The sequence below is a fragment of the Narcine bancroftii genome, chromosome 8, assembly GCF_036971445.1.
Source record: "Narcine bancroftii isolate sNarBan1 chromosome 8, sNarBan1.hap1, whole genome shotgun sequence".
NCBI classification, from domain to species: Eukaryota; Metazoa; Chordata; class Chondrichthyes; order Torpediniformes; family Narcinidae; genus Narcine; species Narcine bancroftii.
Window position 1 is genome coordinate 62,424,751 of NC_091476.1, and position 15,693 is coordinate 62,440,443.

A 15,693-nucleotide genomic window follows, 5' to 3' on the forward strand; every position below is an offset into this window, starting at 1 on the left:
TCCCCGATCTCTCTGTTCTAACGCTCTCCTCAGTGACCAACGTTCCCAGATCCCTTTGTTCTTACGCTTTCCCCATTCCCCGACCGTTCCCAGATCCCCCTGTCCTACCGTTCCACCCAGTGGCCAACCGTTCCCAGATCCTTCTGTTCTACCACTCTCCTCAGTACCCGACCGTTCCCAGATCCCTCTGTTCAACCTTTCCCCCAATGCCCGACCGTACCCAGATCCCCCTATTCTACCGCTCTCCCCAGTGCCCTGCCTTTCCCAGATACCTCTATTCTACCGCTCTCCTCAGTGCCCGACCGTTCCCAGATCCCGCTGTTCTACCTCTCTGCCCTGACATTTACAGGGTACATTATTTATAGGTTTATCCTTACAAAGTGCAAAATCTCACACTTCTCTGTATTAAACGGTCTGTTCTGTGCTTATGCATAAGCAAGAAAGTTGTTGTAATAACAGTAAACAATCGAAATGCAAAGTCAGTTAATATTTCAGATGGAGTATCTCTCCATACATTAGACAGGGACACAGCCTTCAGATTCAAGGGGAAAATTTAAGAGAGAGATGAGGAACTAATCCCAGAGGCTAGACCATCTGGAATTCTCTTCCCCAGGAAGTATTCGATGCCGATTCGTTAGATCTGCATAAGATACGCACAAATTTTTGAAGATGGTGGGGTCTGAGAGTCGAGGGGAATGGGCAGGTGGATGGAGCGGTGTCTGTAGCCAGATCAACCCTACTATGAGAGCACCAGTGAACCGCAGTGGAGTCCAGGCGCTCTCTGCGGGGCGTTTGTTACTTTTCCCTTCCCCTCATGGGTTTCCTCCCACCCTTCAAAACGAACTTTATGGTGGTGGGGGGTTTTAGGTTGATTTGGGCCGTTGGCCTGAAGGGCCTGTCACCTCGCTGTCTGTTTAATATTGAATTCTTGATGAGCCAGATGACCAACCCCTGCTCCTGTTTCTTTTGTTCTGACCAAGGGCTAAAGTTGAGGCGAAAGGCTACCAGCTTTTCCACAGGCTAGGGGAGACCAAAACACCCTCTGGTTGAAGATGAGGAGGGGGAAAAAGGGAGTAGAGGGGGAGCGAGTGGGAAGTAGAGAGGGGTTAGAGAGGGGAGTGGGTGGGGATAGGGAATAGAGAGAGGTGGTTGGGGAGAGGGAGTAGAGAGGAGATAGAGTGGGAGCGGGTGAGGAGAGGGGGTGTGGGGGCAGATGGGGAGAGAGGGTAGGGGACCTCGTTCGCTGGGTGAAAAATCTTCTTTGTAACAGGATATTTCCTGGACCCAACGCACAAATGTCATTGTGAGGAAACCACGTTGGCACCTGACATTCTCAGGAGTTAGTAGAGGTTTGGCATGTCATCCTGGCAAATTTCATGTGTGATGGAAAGTGTGCATTGTGGTCTGGTGTGGGTGACACCAATAGCCCCTGAGCGTAAAGCCCTGCAAAAGGTAGTGGACACAGCCAGGACATCACGGGCAAAACCCTCCCCACCGTCAAGAACATTGATGGGGAATGCTGCCGTTAGAGAGCAGCAGCAATTATCAAAGATCCTACACCACCCAGCACATGCTCTGTTCTCGCTGCTGCCATCAGGAAAGAGGTATCGGTGCCATAAGATTTGCACCGCCAGGTTCAGGAACAGTCGCTCCCCTCCACCATCAGACTCCTCAACAACAAACTCAATCAGGGACTCATTTAAGGACCCTGACTTGTGCACTTTATTGATTTTCATTTTGTTCTCTCTGTGTTGCACTTTGTTTACATTCATTACCTGTTCAGAGTTGATTAATAACGACCCTCTGGAGATTATTCTTGTCCTGAGAGTCGGCCCCTCTATCCCAGGCGGTGATGCAGCCGGCAAGATGAAGGGTTCAGCCCCAAAAATCGGTGATCTTTGTAACATAGGATATTCATTACATTCATTACCTGTTCAGAGATGATTAATAACGACCCTCTGGAGATTATTCTTGTTCTGAGAGTCGGCCCCTCTATCCCAGGCGGTGATGCAGCCGGCAAGATGAAGGGTTCAGCCCCAAAAATCCCTCCCCACCGTTATCAGATCACTCACCCTTATGGCTAAACAATCACTCCAGAGGATTTTCCTAATAAAGGATATCGATGAAGACTTAACCCCATCTTGCTAGAAGAACAAGATTTTAGGTAATTTATAGAACAACAAATTAAAATATATTTTGAGACAAATACAAATTCTGTAACAGATAAATTTATGTTATGGGATGCAATGAAAACCTTTATAGAGGGCAAATAATTAGTTACACAACTAAAATCAAAAAAGAACATTACCAAGAAATAGAAAATTTAGAAAAAGAGATAAAGATTTAATGAAAGGAGAAGATATAGAGACAAAAAATTGAAATACGATATGTTACAGACATAACAAGTGGGGGGGGGGGGGGGGGGGACCACAATGGAAACAAAACAAAGATCTGATCAATTAGGAGAGAAAACCCACAAAATCTCGGCTGGGCAGTTGAAGACGGAGCAAGTAGCAAGAACTATTTTAGCAATGAGGAAGGGAAATAATCAGATTTTGTATAAACCACAAAAGATTAAAGATAATTTCAGGTGATTTTATAAGTCATTATGCCCATTGTGTCTTAGAGAAGAATAAGGACATTTTTGTCAAACATCAAGTTACCCTAATTAAATTTGGAAGAACAAAGTAAATTATCAAATCTCCTGAAGGTCACGGAAGTTAAGGGTAACAATGGAAATGTTTAAGGGGAACATGTTCACCCAGAGAGTGGTGGGAGTGTGGAATGAGCTCAGGTTTCTGATTTACTGTCAGAGTACATACCTGACATCACATACATCCCTGAGATTCTTTTTTCCCTGCAGGCGCGGCAGAATTACCACGAATGGGGAGTGCAAAAATTAAACTGTACACAGCGTAAACATGTAAACAAATAAAAGAACTCTGAAAAGGTAATGAATGTAAACAAAGTGCAACACAGAGAGAACAAAATGAAAATCAATAAAGTGCACAAGTCAGGGTCCTTAAATGAGTCCCTGATTGAGTTTGTTGTTGAGGAGTCTGATGGTGGAGGGGAGCGACTGTTCCTGAACCTGGCGGTGCAAATCTTATGGCACCGATACCTCTTTCCTGACGGCAGCGGCTAGAACAGAGCATGTGCTGGGTGGTGTAGGATCTTTGATAATTGCTGCTGCTCTCTAACGGCAGCATTCCCCATCAATGTTCTTGACGGTGGGGAGGGTTTTGCCCGTGATGTCCTGGCTGTGTCCACTACCTTTTGCAGGGCTTTACGCTCAGGGGCTATTGGTGTCACCCACACCAGACCACAATGCACACTTTCCACCACACATGAAATTTGCCAGGATGACATGCCAAACCTCAACTAACTCCTGAGAACGTCCAGTGCCAACGTGGTTTCCTCACAATGACATTTGTGCGTTGGGTCCAGAAAATATCCTATGTTACAAAGATCACCGATTTTTGGGGCTGAACCCTTCATCTTGCCGGCTGCATCACCGCCTGGGATAGAGGGGCCGACTCTCAGGACAAGAATAATCTCCAGAGGGTCGTTAACTCGACCTGCGACGTCACGTGCACCAGATTCCACTCTGTCGAGGACATCGACGTGAGGTGGTGCTTAAAAAAGCAGCCTCTATCCTCAAAGACACCCCCCCCCCCCACCCCACCACCACTCAGGCCAGGCCCTCTTCACTCCAGGAGGCTGAAGTCGAGCACAAGGGCAGCTTCTTCGCCGCTGCCATCCGATTCCTGAACGATCGATGAAACACAGACACTCTTCGTGCACTATTATTTTTATAGTAATGTTGTAACATGGTTGTAATATGAATGTTTTCCCTATTATACTGTCGCAAAACCCCGAATTTCACGACTTGTTCAATGAAATAAATCCTGATGCTGATTCTGTGTGTCCCTTTAAATATAACAGCTGGCTGCCGCTGGAGGAGCTCGGGCAGCGGCGCGCATGCGCGGAGACGTGGCAGTCACGTGAGCGCGGTTGACGCCGTCACGGTGGCTGGAGCGGCCGTGAGGCGGAGGGGCGATACGTTAACGTCGCCGGGACGGAGACGGGCTTCGGCCGCTTCAACGCTGAAGGAAGCAGCGCGGCTCGGGCTGGCCGCGGAGGCCGTCGTCCGTCTCGCGTCTCGAGAAGACTCCGGGCCTAGGGTGGTGAGTCTGCTGAGTTCCCGGCGTTTCGTGGGGAGGGTCGTTAAAGGAAGTGGGGTGGGGGGGGGGAGTATTGATGATGGTCAGCCATCTGAGCCAATGGCTGACCAGAGGCGCCATGGTGACCATTCAGAGGACACCTGTTGAATGCCTCCCCACCCCCCCCCCCCCCCCCATTACAATATTAAAGGGTTTACCACCTTTTGCGTTGGGTATCCACTTATAATGGGACTAATTTCTCTCTTCTGGCCCCGCAGATAATGATTTGCTAAATTAACTACAATTTGTGATTTTTCTATGTAAACGTCATAGTTATGCCATCCCCTCATGCAAGAGGTGCTGTGCCCAGCTGAGCGTGCCTGTGACCTTGCTTTCTCAATTGAATGGGCATCTTAGGCACTTCATATGTGATTGGGTTCAGCCAGAACTTGCTGGGGCAACTTCATGCTTTGGCTTGCAAGGTCTGTGACCAAGGAGGCAAGGCCATGAGGGGTTGCTGACTCTGGAGCGAGGGGCACAGGGCACCAGAAAGTTGGCAGAACACACCCTGTTAGGCATGGGAAATGATGCTATGGAGCGATGTCCACAGCAGCAGACCAGTAAGAGGCTCAGCGGTGGAAGGGCCCAGAACAGGCTGTGGGCAACGCAGTCGAAGGACTCACGCTGGCTGCGGACTGCTGGAGACTGACTTGTCGGAGCCAGGCGTTGGAACTGGAATTCGAGAGGGTGCTGAGGGCAAGTAGGGCCTTGGGCACTGAAAGTTTCCTGATTGTATTGGAGGTTTAGATTTGGTGCTGATGGTTTGAGGGAGGTGAATCCACGGACATTCAGTGATTCTGAAGTGACTCTTGCTTTTTCCTGGCACCTATTTATGACTTGCTGGGAAGTTGCGTGTAATATTACATTTTCTGTATGATTACCTGATAACAAAAGGAATCCTGAATTTTGAATCCAGGAAATCTGCAGATGCTGTGATTGTAGTAAATACACAAAGTGCTGGAGAGACTCAGCAAACCTTATAAGCCAAAAACAGGTAGGTGTCTGAACAAAAAGGTGAGGGGAGGAGTGAAGAAGGGGCAAGGAGGAACTCAGACCACAGTGCACTTGGATAGAAGGGCAGGAGAGGAAAGGTGAGAATGATCTCGGGGGGGGGGGGGGGGGCGGGGAGGGGTTAACAAAGACTGAGAGTCAATGTTTCTGGGCGTTAACATTTCTGAGGATCTGTCCTGGATCCTCCACGTTGATGCAATCAGAAAGAAGGTTCACCAGCTTTGAGGAGATTCGGCATGTCACCAGAGACTCTTGAAAACTTCGACAGATAGACCATGGAGACTTCACTCCATCGAGGACATCGACCTGAGATGAGGTCTTAAAAAAAGCAGCCCCTATCCTCAAAAGCGCTCACCCCCCAGGCCATGTCCTCTTCACTCTGCTCCCATCGGGGAAAAGGTCTAGGAGCCTAAAGATAAGCACAAGGGCAGCTTCTTCCCCACTGCCACCAGATTCCTGAATGATCAATGAACCACAGACGTTGCCTGACTCTTCGTGCACTATTTTGTTTTTGTTTTATTTATTGTTTTAAGGTGGTTTATATGAATGTTTGCTCTATGACACTGCTGCAAAACAATGAATTTCATGACTTGTTCGTGACAATAAATTCTGATACTGATCTGATTGAAGATTGCCCAGACAGAATATGCAAGTTGTTTCCATTGGTGGGGTTGACTAGAACTAGGGAACGTCGCCTCAAGATGCAGGGGAATAGATTTAGGATGGAGATGAGGAGGAACTGCTTTCCCAGAAGGTGATGAATCTGTGGAATTCACTGCCCATTGAAGCAGTGGAGACAACCTCAGTAAGTATATTTATGGCAAGGTTGGATAGATTTTTACATTGTAGAGAAATGAAAGGATATGGGGGGTGGGGGAGGAAAAGTCAGTTGGGTGTCGACGAGCCGATCATCGGATCAGCCACAATCTCATTGATTGGCAGGGCAGACTCCACGGACCGCATGGCCTACTCCTGCTTCTATTATGTTCTCATGAAGAGATGTGTCTCCAGTTTGCGGCTGGTCTCAGTTAGGCAATGCATGCAACCCTGGACAGACATGTTGGTGTGGGAATTGAATGGCTTTTGAACCAGATCTTATTGCTGTGTGCCAACTGCCCTGTGCACAGCAAGCTCCCATGATGCCAATGGAATAATGCCATAGGGTGATGGGTTTTCATTGGAGTTAAAGAAGGAAGTCTGCAGATGTTGGGGCCTAGTGCAATACACAAACGTACTAGAGAAACCCAGCAGGTCACACAGCATCCACGAGAAGTAAAATGGGTGGCCTATATTTCGGGCCTGGGCTCTTTGTCGGGTCTGTGTGAAAACGGGCAGGTGTCTGAGTCAAGAGGTGGATCTTGCTGAGTTTCTCTGGCATGTTTGTATATTGGTCTGTTTTCAATGGTTGAGGCAAGCTATGAGAGCTCTCCCCACTGAGTCAGAAGACTAGCCTCTGCATCAGGAGATGTGCTTGCGTCATGGGTGAGATGTTTGACCCACACTTACAATCTCATCCATCTGCCTTCACGAGAGGATGAGAAAGATCCAATGCATTTCGTTCTGTGAATCCATGTGCAAATGGATTCTGCATTTCACCATTAGTACTCTGCGCGAATTAATTTGCTGATTGCAAAGTGCTTTGGGAGGACTTAAAACTCATGAAAGGTTCTCTGGAAGAGACAAGCTCAACAGTTCTGAATTTTGGTCACTGATCTTTGCACTGGAGTGAACTTTGTCCTAAATAGTTCCATAAATTTGGATCCTGCTTGGATTTTTATTTTAAAGTACTGCATGTTCAAGGCAGCACTTTAATCCAAGCTTGTTACTGTTGCTGAAAGTGTCACTTTGTTTGCAAGCCCCTCTTGCCTTTATGCAAGAAAGTTTGAGCCACATTGAAGGAGTATAATATAGGCCGATAGCCCAGGAGAAATTTGAGGGATCACCACCTTGGCCAAGCTATCATCTTTTGCATGAGATCTTGGCATCCTTATTTGCACCTTTAATTGCACATTCATTTCAATGTTCCAGAAAGTCTGGAGCTGTGGTGATTGTGGCCAGTGCACAAAAGTGCTGGAGAAATTTAGCGGGCCCCCCAGCGTCCACAGGAGGCAAAGATGCCAATACTGTGTATGTCGTTGTGTAAGGCGACCCATTTCCCCCAGTAACTATACTTGCTGTATAAGACTACTCCAAATCTGACACTTACCTCTGAGACCTTAACTGCCTCAATAGTCCTTTACCAACCAAATTCATTGGTGTTTCATCCATGTTTCCGATGTTGCTTAATAGATTATCATGTTTCTTGCTTCATATTGCGTAGCAATGGAAATTAGTAATTTTAATGTCAAGATCTGCTGGTAGTTCTCTGCTTCAGACCTTGATCATTTCTTTCATAAAATGACTACACCACGAAGCAGTGGCTTTGAGGTCTTTGCCCTGCTCTTGGCTGTCTTTAGCCCACTTAAGTACAAAATGCGTATTTTATTTCTTTTTTTTTTAAATTTTTTTATTTTTCATACTATAAACCATATTGACCAAGATACATACAGACATTTTTTCTCTTGAATATATAATGTCATTTTCTCCCCATTTCCCCCCTCCCTTCCCCCTTTTCCCATTTATTTGAAGTTCAATCTATAAGATACATTTAACCCGTTAAATAATGTTGTCACTTAATAAAAAATAAACAAGAAATTTTACTGAGTCAGTTCTTTTCGTTGTCTTCTCCTTCTGTCATTTTAGGTGGTGGAAGTCCATGGTAGGATTTCTCTATTGTATTTCATGTATGGCTCCCATATTTGTTGGAATATTGTGATGTTATTTCTTAATTATGTTATTTTTTCTAATGGAATGCATTTATTAATTTCTATGTACCATTGTTGTATTCTCAAGTTGTCTTCTAATTTCCAGGTTGACATAATGCATTTTTTTTGCTTCAGCTCGGGCTATCATAACAAATCTTTTTTGTGCTCCATCCAAATTGAGTCCAAAATTCTTTATTTCTATATTACTTAGGAGGAAGATCTCTGGGTTTTTTGGTATATTGCTTTTTGTGATTTTATTTAATATCTGGTTTAGATCTTCCCAAATTTTTTTCACTTTCTCACATGTCCAAATTTCATGAATTTTTGTTCCCGTTTCCTTTTTACAGCGAAAACATCTGTCTGATACTGTTGAGTCCCATTTATTTAACTTTTGATGTGTGATGTATAGCCTGTGTATCCAGTTATATTGTATCATGTGTAACCTTGTGTTTATTGTATTTCTCATAGTTCCGGAGCATAGCTTTTTCCATGTTTCATTCTTTATCTTTATGTTTAGATCTTGTCCCATTTTTGTTAAGGTTTACCGTTTGTTTCCTCGTTCTCCTTTTCTTGCAGTTTGATGTACATGTTTGTTATAAATTTTTTAATTATCATTGTGTCTGTAATCACATATTCAAACTTGCTTCCTTCTGGTAACCTCAGACTGTTTCCCAATTTGTCCTTCAAGTAGTTTTCAGTTGGTGGTATGCAAACATTGTATCGTGAGTTATGTTATATTTATCCTTCCCGAAAAACAATTTTCTATTCTTTTGATCCCTTTTCTCTCCCATTCTCTGAAGGAAAGGTTATCTATTTTGAAAGGGATTAGTTGATTTTGCGTCAATATTAGTTTTGGTAGTTGGTAATTTGTTTTATTCCTTTCTACGTGAATCTTCTTCCAAATGTTGAGCAGATGATGCAATACCGGTGAATTCCTACGTTGCACCAATTTTTCATCCCATTTATATAGTATATGTTCAGGTATCTTCTCCCCTATTTTATCTAGTTCTAATCTGGTCCAATCTGGTTTTTCCCTTGTTTGATAAAAATCTGATAGTTATCTTAATTGTGCGGCTCTATAATAATTCTTAAAGTTTGGTATTTGTAAGCCTTCTTGTTTGTACCATTCTGTTAATTTATCTAGTGCTATCCTCGGTTTCCCCCTTTTCCATAAGAATTTCCTTATTATTTTCTTTAACTCCTTGAAGAATTTCTCTGTTAGGTGAATTAGTAATGACTGAAATAGGTATTGTATCCTTGGGAAAATGTTCATTTTAATACAGTTTATTCTTCCTATCAGTGTTAGTGGTAAGTCTTTCCAATGCTCTAAGTCGTCTTGTAATTTTTTCATTAATGGATGATAATTTAGTTTCTATAGCTGGCCGAGATTTTTATTTAGTTGTATACCTAGGTATCGCATTGCTTGTGTTTGCTATCTAAATGGTGATTCTTTTTTAAACTTTGTGAAATCCGCATTATTCATTGGCATTGCTTCACTTTTATTTGCGTTGATCTTGTACCCCGATACTTCTCCATATTCCTTCAATTTCCTATGTAATTCTTTTATTGATATTTCTGGTTCTATTAAGTATATTATAACATCATCTGCAAATAGACTGATTTTATATTCCTTCTCTTTTATTTTTATCTCTCTTATATTATTTTCTGTTCTTATCAGTTCTGCTAGTGGTTCTAAAGCTAACGCGAACAGTGAGGGAGATAGTGGACATCCCTGCCTTGTTGATCTGCTTAAGTTAAATTGTTTTGATATATATCCATTTACTGTCACTTTCGCCAATGGCCCCTTATATAATGCTTTAATCCAATTAATATATTTCTCTGGTAGGCTGAATTTTTGTCGTACTTTGAATAAATAATTCCATTCTACTCTGTCAAAGGCCATTTCTGCGTCTAAAGCAACCGCTACTGTTGGAGTTTTATTTCCTTCTACTGCATGAATTAAGTTAATAAATTTATATTGTCCGTTGTTCGTCTTTTTTTAATAAATCCAGTTTGGTCTAGATTTACTATTTTTGGTACATAGTCGGGCAATCTGTTTGCTAATAGATTCGCTATTATCTTATAATCTGTGTTCAGTAGAGATATTGGTCTATATGATGCTGGTGATAGTGGATCTTTCCCTGTCTTTGGTATTACTGTAATTATTGCTGTTTTGCATGAATCTGGTATGTTTTGTGTTTTATAAGTCTGGTTGATTACTTCCCGGAGGGGAGGAATTAATAAGTCTTTAAATGTTTTATAGAAATGCTCTAAGTTTTATTGGAAATCCATCCTCTCCTGGTGTTTTATTGTTCGGTAGTTTTTTTAATATCTCCCGTAATTCTTCTATTTCAAATGGTTTTATTAATTTATTTTGCTCCTCTTTGCAATTTCGGCAGTTCAATTTTAGTTAGAAATTCATCTATTTTGTCTTCTTTCCCTTCGTTTTCAGTTTGATATAGTTGTTCATGGAATTCCCTGAAGTTTTCATTGATCTCCTTTGGATTATATGTAATTTGTTTGTCCTTTTTCCTTAATGCCAATACCATTCTTTAGTTTGTTCTGTCTTAAGCTGCCACGCTAGAATTTTGTGCGTTTTTTTTTCTCCTAGCTCATAATATTTCTGTTTTGTCTTCATTATGTTCTTCTCCACCTTGTATGTTTGTAGTGTTTCATATTTTATTTTTTGTCTGCCAATTCTCTTCTTTTAGTTGCATCTTCCTTTATTGCTAATTCTTTTTCTGTATTTGTTATTTCCCTTTCCAACTGTTCTGTTTCCCGATTGTAGTCCTTCTTCATCTTAGTTACATAACTTATTATTTGCCCTCTGATGAACGCTTTCATTGCGTCCCATAGTATAAACTTATCTTTCACTGATTCTGTATTTATTTCAAAGTACATTTTAATTTGTCATTCAATTCATTCTCTAAAATCCTGTCTTTTAAATAGCATGGAGTTTAATCTCCATCTATACATTCATGGTGGGATGTCCTCTAGCTCTATTGCCAATAATAGGGGTGAGTGATGCGATAATAGTCTAGCTTTATATTCTGTTTTCCTAACTCTCCCTTGAATGTGGGCTGATAACAGGAATAGGTCTATCCTTGAGTATGTTTTGTGTCTACCCAAATAATATGAATATTCCTTTTCCTTTGGGTGTTGTTTCCTCCATATATCCAAAAGTTGCATTTCTTGCATCGATTTAATTATAAATTTGGTTACTTTGTTCTTTCTGTTAGTTTTTTTTCCAGTTTTACCCATGTTTGAGTCCAAATTAAGGTTAAAATCCCATCTTAATAGTATGTTCCCTTGCGTATCTGCTATCTTCAAAAAGATATCTTGCATAAATTTTTGATCTTCTTCATTAGGTGAGTATACATTGAGTAAATTCCAAAATTCTGAATATATCTGACATTTTATCATTACATATCTCCCTGCTTGATCTATTATTTCCTCTTCTATTTTGATTGGTACATTTTTATTGATTAATATAGCTACTCCTCTGGCTTTTGAATTATATGATGCTGCTGTTACATGTCCTATCCAATCTCTCTTTAATTTCTTGTGTTCCACTTCAGGTAGATGTGTTATACAAATGCTATATCAATTTTTTCTTTTTTAAGTAAATTTAACAGTTTCTTCCTTTTGATTTGGTTATGTATTCCGTTAATATTTAGTCATTTTGTTCAACATAGTCATTTCATACTTGATTTATCTTTCCTTTCCATTTCCTCATCACCACCTTCCCTTCTTATCCATTTCTGCTTTCTTTTTTTGAACAATTATAAGACAACATTTCTAAAACATAAAATATTTCCACTATTCTCATATCTAAAATTCCTTTAACCCCAATAGTCCCTCCCCTTTCTGAGTTGCCCTTTGTCCCTATCGTTTGCAACCACATCTCCCCTCTCCATTTGGATTTGCGAATCCGCTCGCAAGCATCAACTGATTTCGCGGTGACTGTTATTCTTCCCCACCCAGCCCCCCCAGAAAAGATTTTAATCTTCATATATAATAAAGGTCACTCTCTTAATTCCCTCCTTACTTCCTTTCTTCTCTTTCTTTCCTCTCTTAGTTCTTACTTGTACTCTATTATTTTTTTATATATATATATATAGTATATCGTTTGTTATCATTTTGGTTCTTGTTACATCTCTTCATCTCTGTCTGTTTTGTAGTTGTTCTGCAAATTTTCGTGCTTTTTCCGGATCCGAGAATAGTTTGCTTTGCTGCCCCGGGATAACCATTTTAAGTACCGCTGGGTATTTTAACATAAATTTATAACCTTTTTTCTATAGGGTCGTTTTTGCTGCATTAAACTCCTTTCTCTTCTTCAGGAATTAAAAACTTGTATCTAGATAGAAAAAAATTTTTTGACCCTTGTATTCCAGTGGTTTTTTGTCTTCTCTTATTTTTTTCCATTGCCTTCTCCAATATATTTTCTCTTGTTGTATATCTTAGGAATTTTACTAGAATGGATCTTGGTTTTTGTTGTGGTTGTGATTTAGGGGCTAATGTTCTGTGTGCCCTTTCTATTTCCATTTCTTCCTGTAATTCTGGTCTTCCTCGGACCCTGGGGATCCATTCTTTTATAAATTCTTTCATATTTTGCCTTCTTCATCTTCCTTAAGGCCCACTATTTTTATATTGTTTCTTCTATTATAATTTTCCATTATATCTATCTTCTGAGCTAACAGTTCCTGTGTTTCTTTAACTTTTTTTATCAGATTCTTCTAATTTCTTTTTTAAGTCGTCTTCCTCCATATTCTATGGCTGTTTCTCGTTCTTCCACCTTGTCTACTCTTTTTCCTATATCTGTCATGATCATCTCTAATCTATTCACTTTTTCTTCTGTACTTTTTCTTCTTTTTATTTCACTGAATTCTTGTGTCTGCCATTCTTTTACTGTTTCCATGTATTCTTTAAAAAAAAATATATATCCATGTACTTGCCCTTCCCTTCATCTCTCCATTTCTCTGTGTTCTTCCTCCTCTTCTTCTGAGTCCACTCCAGGATCTGTGTCCTCTGTGTCTTCTGGTTTTCTTGTTGGGTTGTTTGTTTTATTTTGTTGGGTATTTTTGTTGTTCTTATTTTTATTAAAAGTGTCTTGGTGTTGATCTTCTTCCTCTGGGTTGGTCATCTGTTGTTTCTTTGATTTCCTATTTTTATTCTCTTCCTTCTTGTTCCCATTATTTTCTATGTTTTCCTGTTGAGAGTCTTGTTGTCGTGTTATACTTGTCTGTTCGGCTGTGGAGATTTACTCCTCAGCTGGTCCCCCCTGCCATCGGTGTTGTTTTTGTCTTGTGCATCGCGCATGCGCGAGGATTCGCGCATGCGCAGTTGCGCACTTTTGTTTGGCTCTGTGAGCCATCTTTGTAGTCCTGAGCCCGGGGTTTCCACTGACCTAGCGGGCTTCTCTCTCCACAGTGGGCCTTCACCTTCCTCTTCCGACATCCTTCCTTCTTTTCTTCCCGTTGTTTTTGGTTTTTCTTTCTTTGCTGCCATTTTCTCCACACTTTCACTTTCAATTTGTTATGGTTTCTGTTTTTTCTCAACCTTTTTTTTTTAACTTTTCTGGAGAGGGCTGGAATTCCCCTACTGGCCACTACTCATGTTATTTCTTGACACAGCGTATCCATTTTGACGCTTCTCACGGACCATGCTTCTCTCGAATTGGCCAGTGTGCAATGCCTCCTCTCATTGTGCATTAATGAAAACTTGAGCCTTTCCAAGAAACCCTGGTTTTAAAAGTGCCGGATCACTGCGAGATTTATTGTTAATGGGTTAATGAGACAGTGTAAACAGAACGTTCCCTGGGACCCTGGCTGATTGTTTGCTGTTCTTCAGCTGTTACAGATGCCAACAGTTAACTTTGTTTACTGCGCTATTATTTTAAGGTATGTCAGATATTTTTATTGCTTTAATATACCATTACTATTAATCCAGCTTCCCAAATGCAAGTTTGAGTAGAAACATATTTAGTGGTAGGACTGAAGGAGTTATGGGAGTGTTTTATGTTGTTCTCCATCACCATGGGGAAACACTAAACGACAGGATATCATTTCGATTTTATATTTGGCATATCAGACAATCTCCTGATTTTGGATGACATTTTAACTTTGAAATACCCTCTTATGTGTTAACATATATACTAATTAAACTTTCAGCCTTCGTCAAGGCAGCTCAATAAATGGCTGGGGGAGGAATGAAGGAGGAGCAGGGGAAGGATCACAAGCCAACAGGCAAGAGGCTAGGAGGGCAGGAGAGAAAAGGTGTGAATTGATTGGAGGAGGGAGGCAGTTCTGTGAATGTAGAACTGGAAGAGGCAGAGGGAAGAGTGAGAGATGAGGGGAGCTGGATGAAAGGAGAAATGGGGGAAGGAAATGAGAGAGACAGTGGAGCTTAGGGAAACTCTCAAAGTCCATGTCAATGCCACCTCGCTCAAAAGTGCACTGATATATTATTTGGGTGTTGTCCCTCCAATTTGCAGGTGATCTCAGTCTGACCACGGGCAGACATGTTGGCACTGGAATGAGGCAGGGATTTGAAATGGGTGGCCACAGGAGAATCCCGCTATTACAGTGGACAGAACAAGGGTGCTCAACGAATTGATCTCCCAGTCTACATCCAGTCTCCCGATGTAGAGGAGACCAACCACAGTGGGAGCACCGGGATGCAGTAGATGACCCCTGCAGATTCACAAGTGAAATGTTGCTTCATTTTTGGGGCCCTGAATGGCAGTGGCGTGTTTAGGTAAAGTGGCGCCCTCAGGCACTCCTCCCCCTAAAAAAAAAATACACAAAATCCCAACATATGATATGAGCAGCCAATCAGGTTATGTCATCACACAGCCGGGTTGGGCTATGACAGCCCCAATGGCCTCCCGGCTGCCAGCACCTCACCAGGCCACTTTGGTGCCAGCAGCTCAGTGGGGAAAAGTGGCCATCTCCCCTACCCATCATGCCCCACGCAGTTAGAACTGCTCTGCCAGTGCCAGCCTGGGAAACACAGAACTGTTCCAGCTGCGTGGGGCATGATAGGTTGGGAAGACGGCCATTTTCCCCATTGATTCTGCATTGAGCCACCACCAGGTGCAGCTTGCATGTAGGAAAGGCCCCGAAGCAACCTGATAAGTTGCTGGCCTGGAGTGGCACTCAAATGAGACCCGGCAGCACTGCACCCCTGGGCTGGAGCCCAGGGATATTGGGTGGGTAAGGCAAGGACAGTGGATCCCCTGCAAGAGGCACCCCAGTTTTGTGCCCCAACCACCATACCCCAGATAAGCCTATGCTAAATAGTGGTGAAGGAGGAGGTGTGGGCGCAAGTGGAGCATCTTCTGCAGTCACAGGGGTAGGTACTGAAGGGGCGTTTGAGGGGAAGGGATAAGTGGATGAGAGTCACTGAGTGAGTAATCCCATGAGGAAGAGGAGAGGAGAGGGAAAGATGTGTTCCTGCTACCCTCCTCTCAAACAAAATGGACAATACGCAAAGGTGCCAGAGAATCTCAGCACCATCCACAGGAAGTTAAGGACAATCAATGTTTCGAGGCATGGATCAGAGTGTGCACATTGGCGGCACTTCAAGTGATTTGTGAAGTGCTTTGGATTGGTTGTGGATGTGATGGGCACTGTTTGTGCATATTTTTCTCTTCA

At 42.3% G+C, this 15,693-nt stretch overlaps 1 protein-coding gene across 1 annotated transcript in view; it reads left to right on the forward strand.

The window, feature by feature from the left end:
• The first annotated feature begins 3,987 nt into the window (after positions 1–3,987).
• stx5a (syntaxin 5A) overlaps positions 3,988–15,693 on the forward strand; it is a 68,283-nt gene continuing 56,577 nt past the window's right edge. Inside the window, exon 1 of the mRNA XM_069893846.1 lies at positions 3,988–4,187. The gene's annotated coding sequence lies outside the window, so the exon portion shown is untranslated. The remainder of the gene's footprint in view (positions 4,188–15,693) is intronic.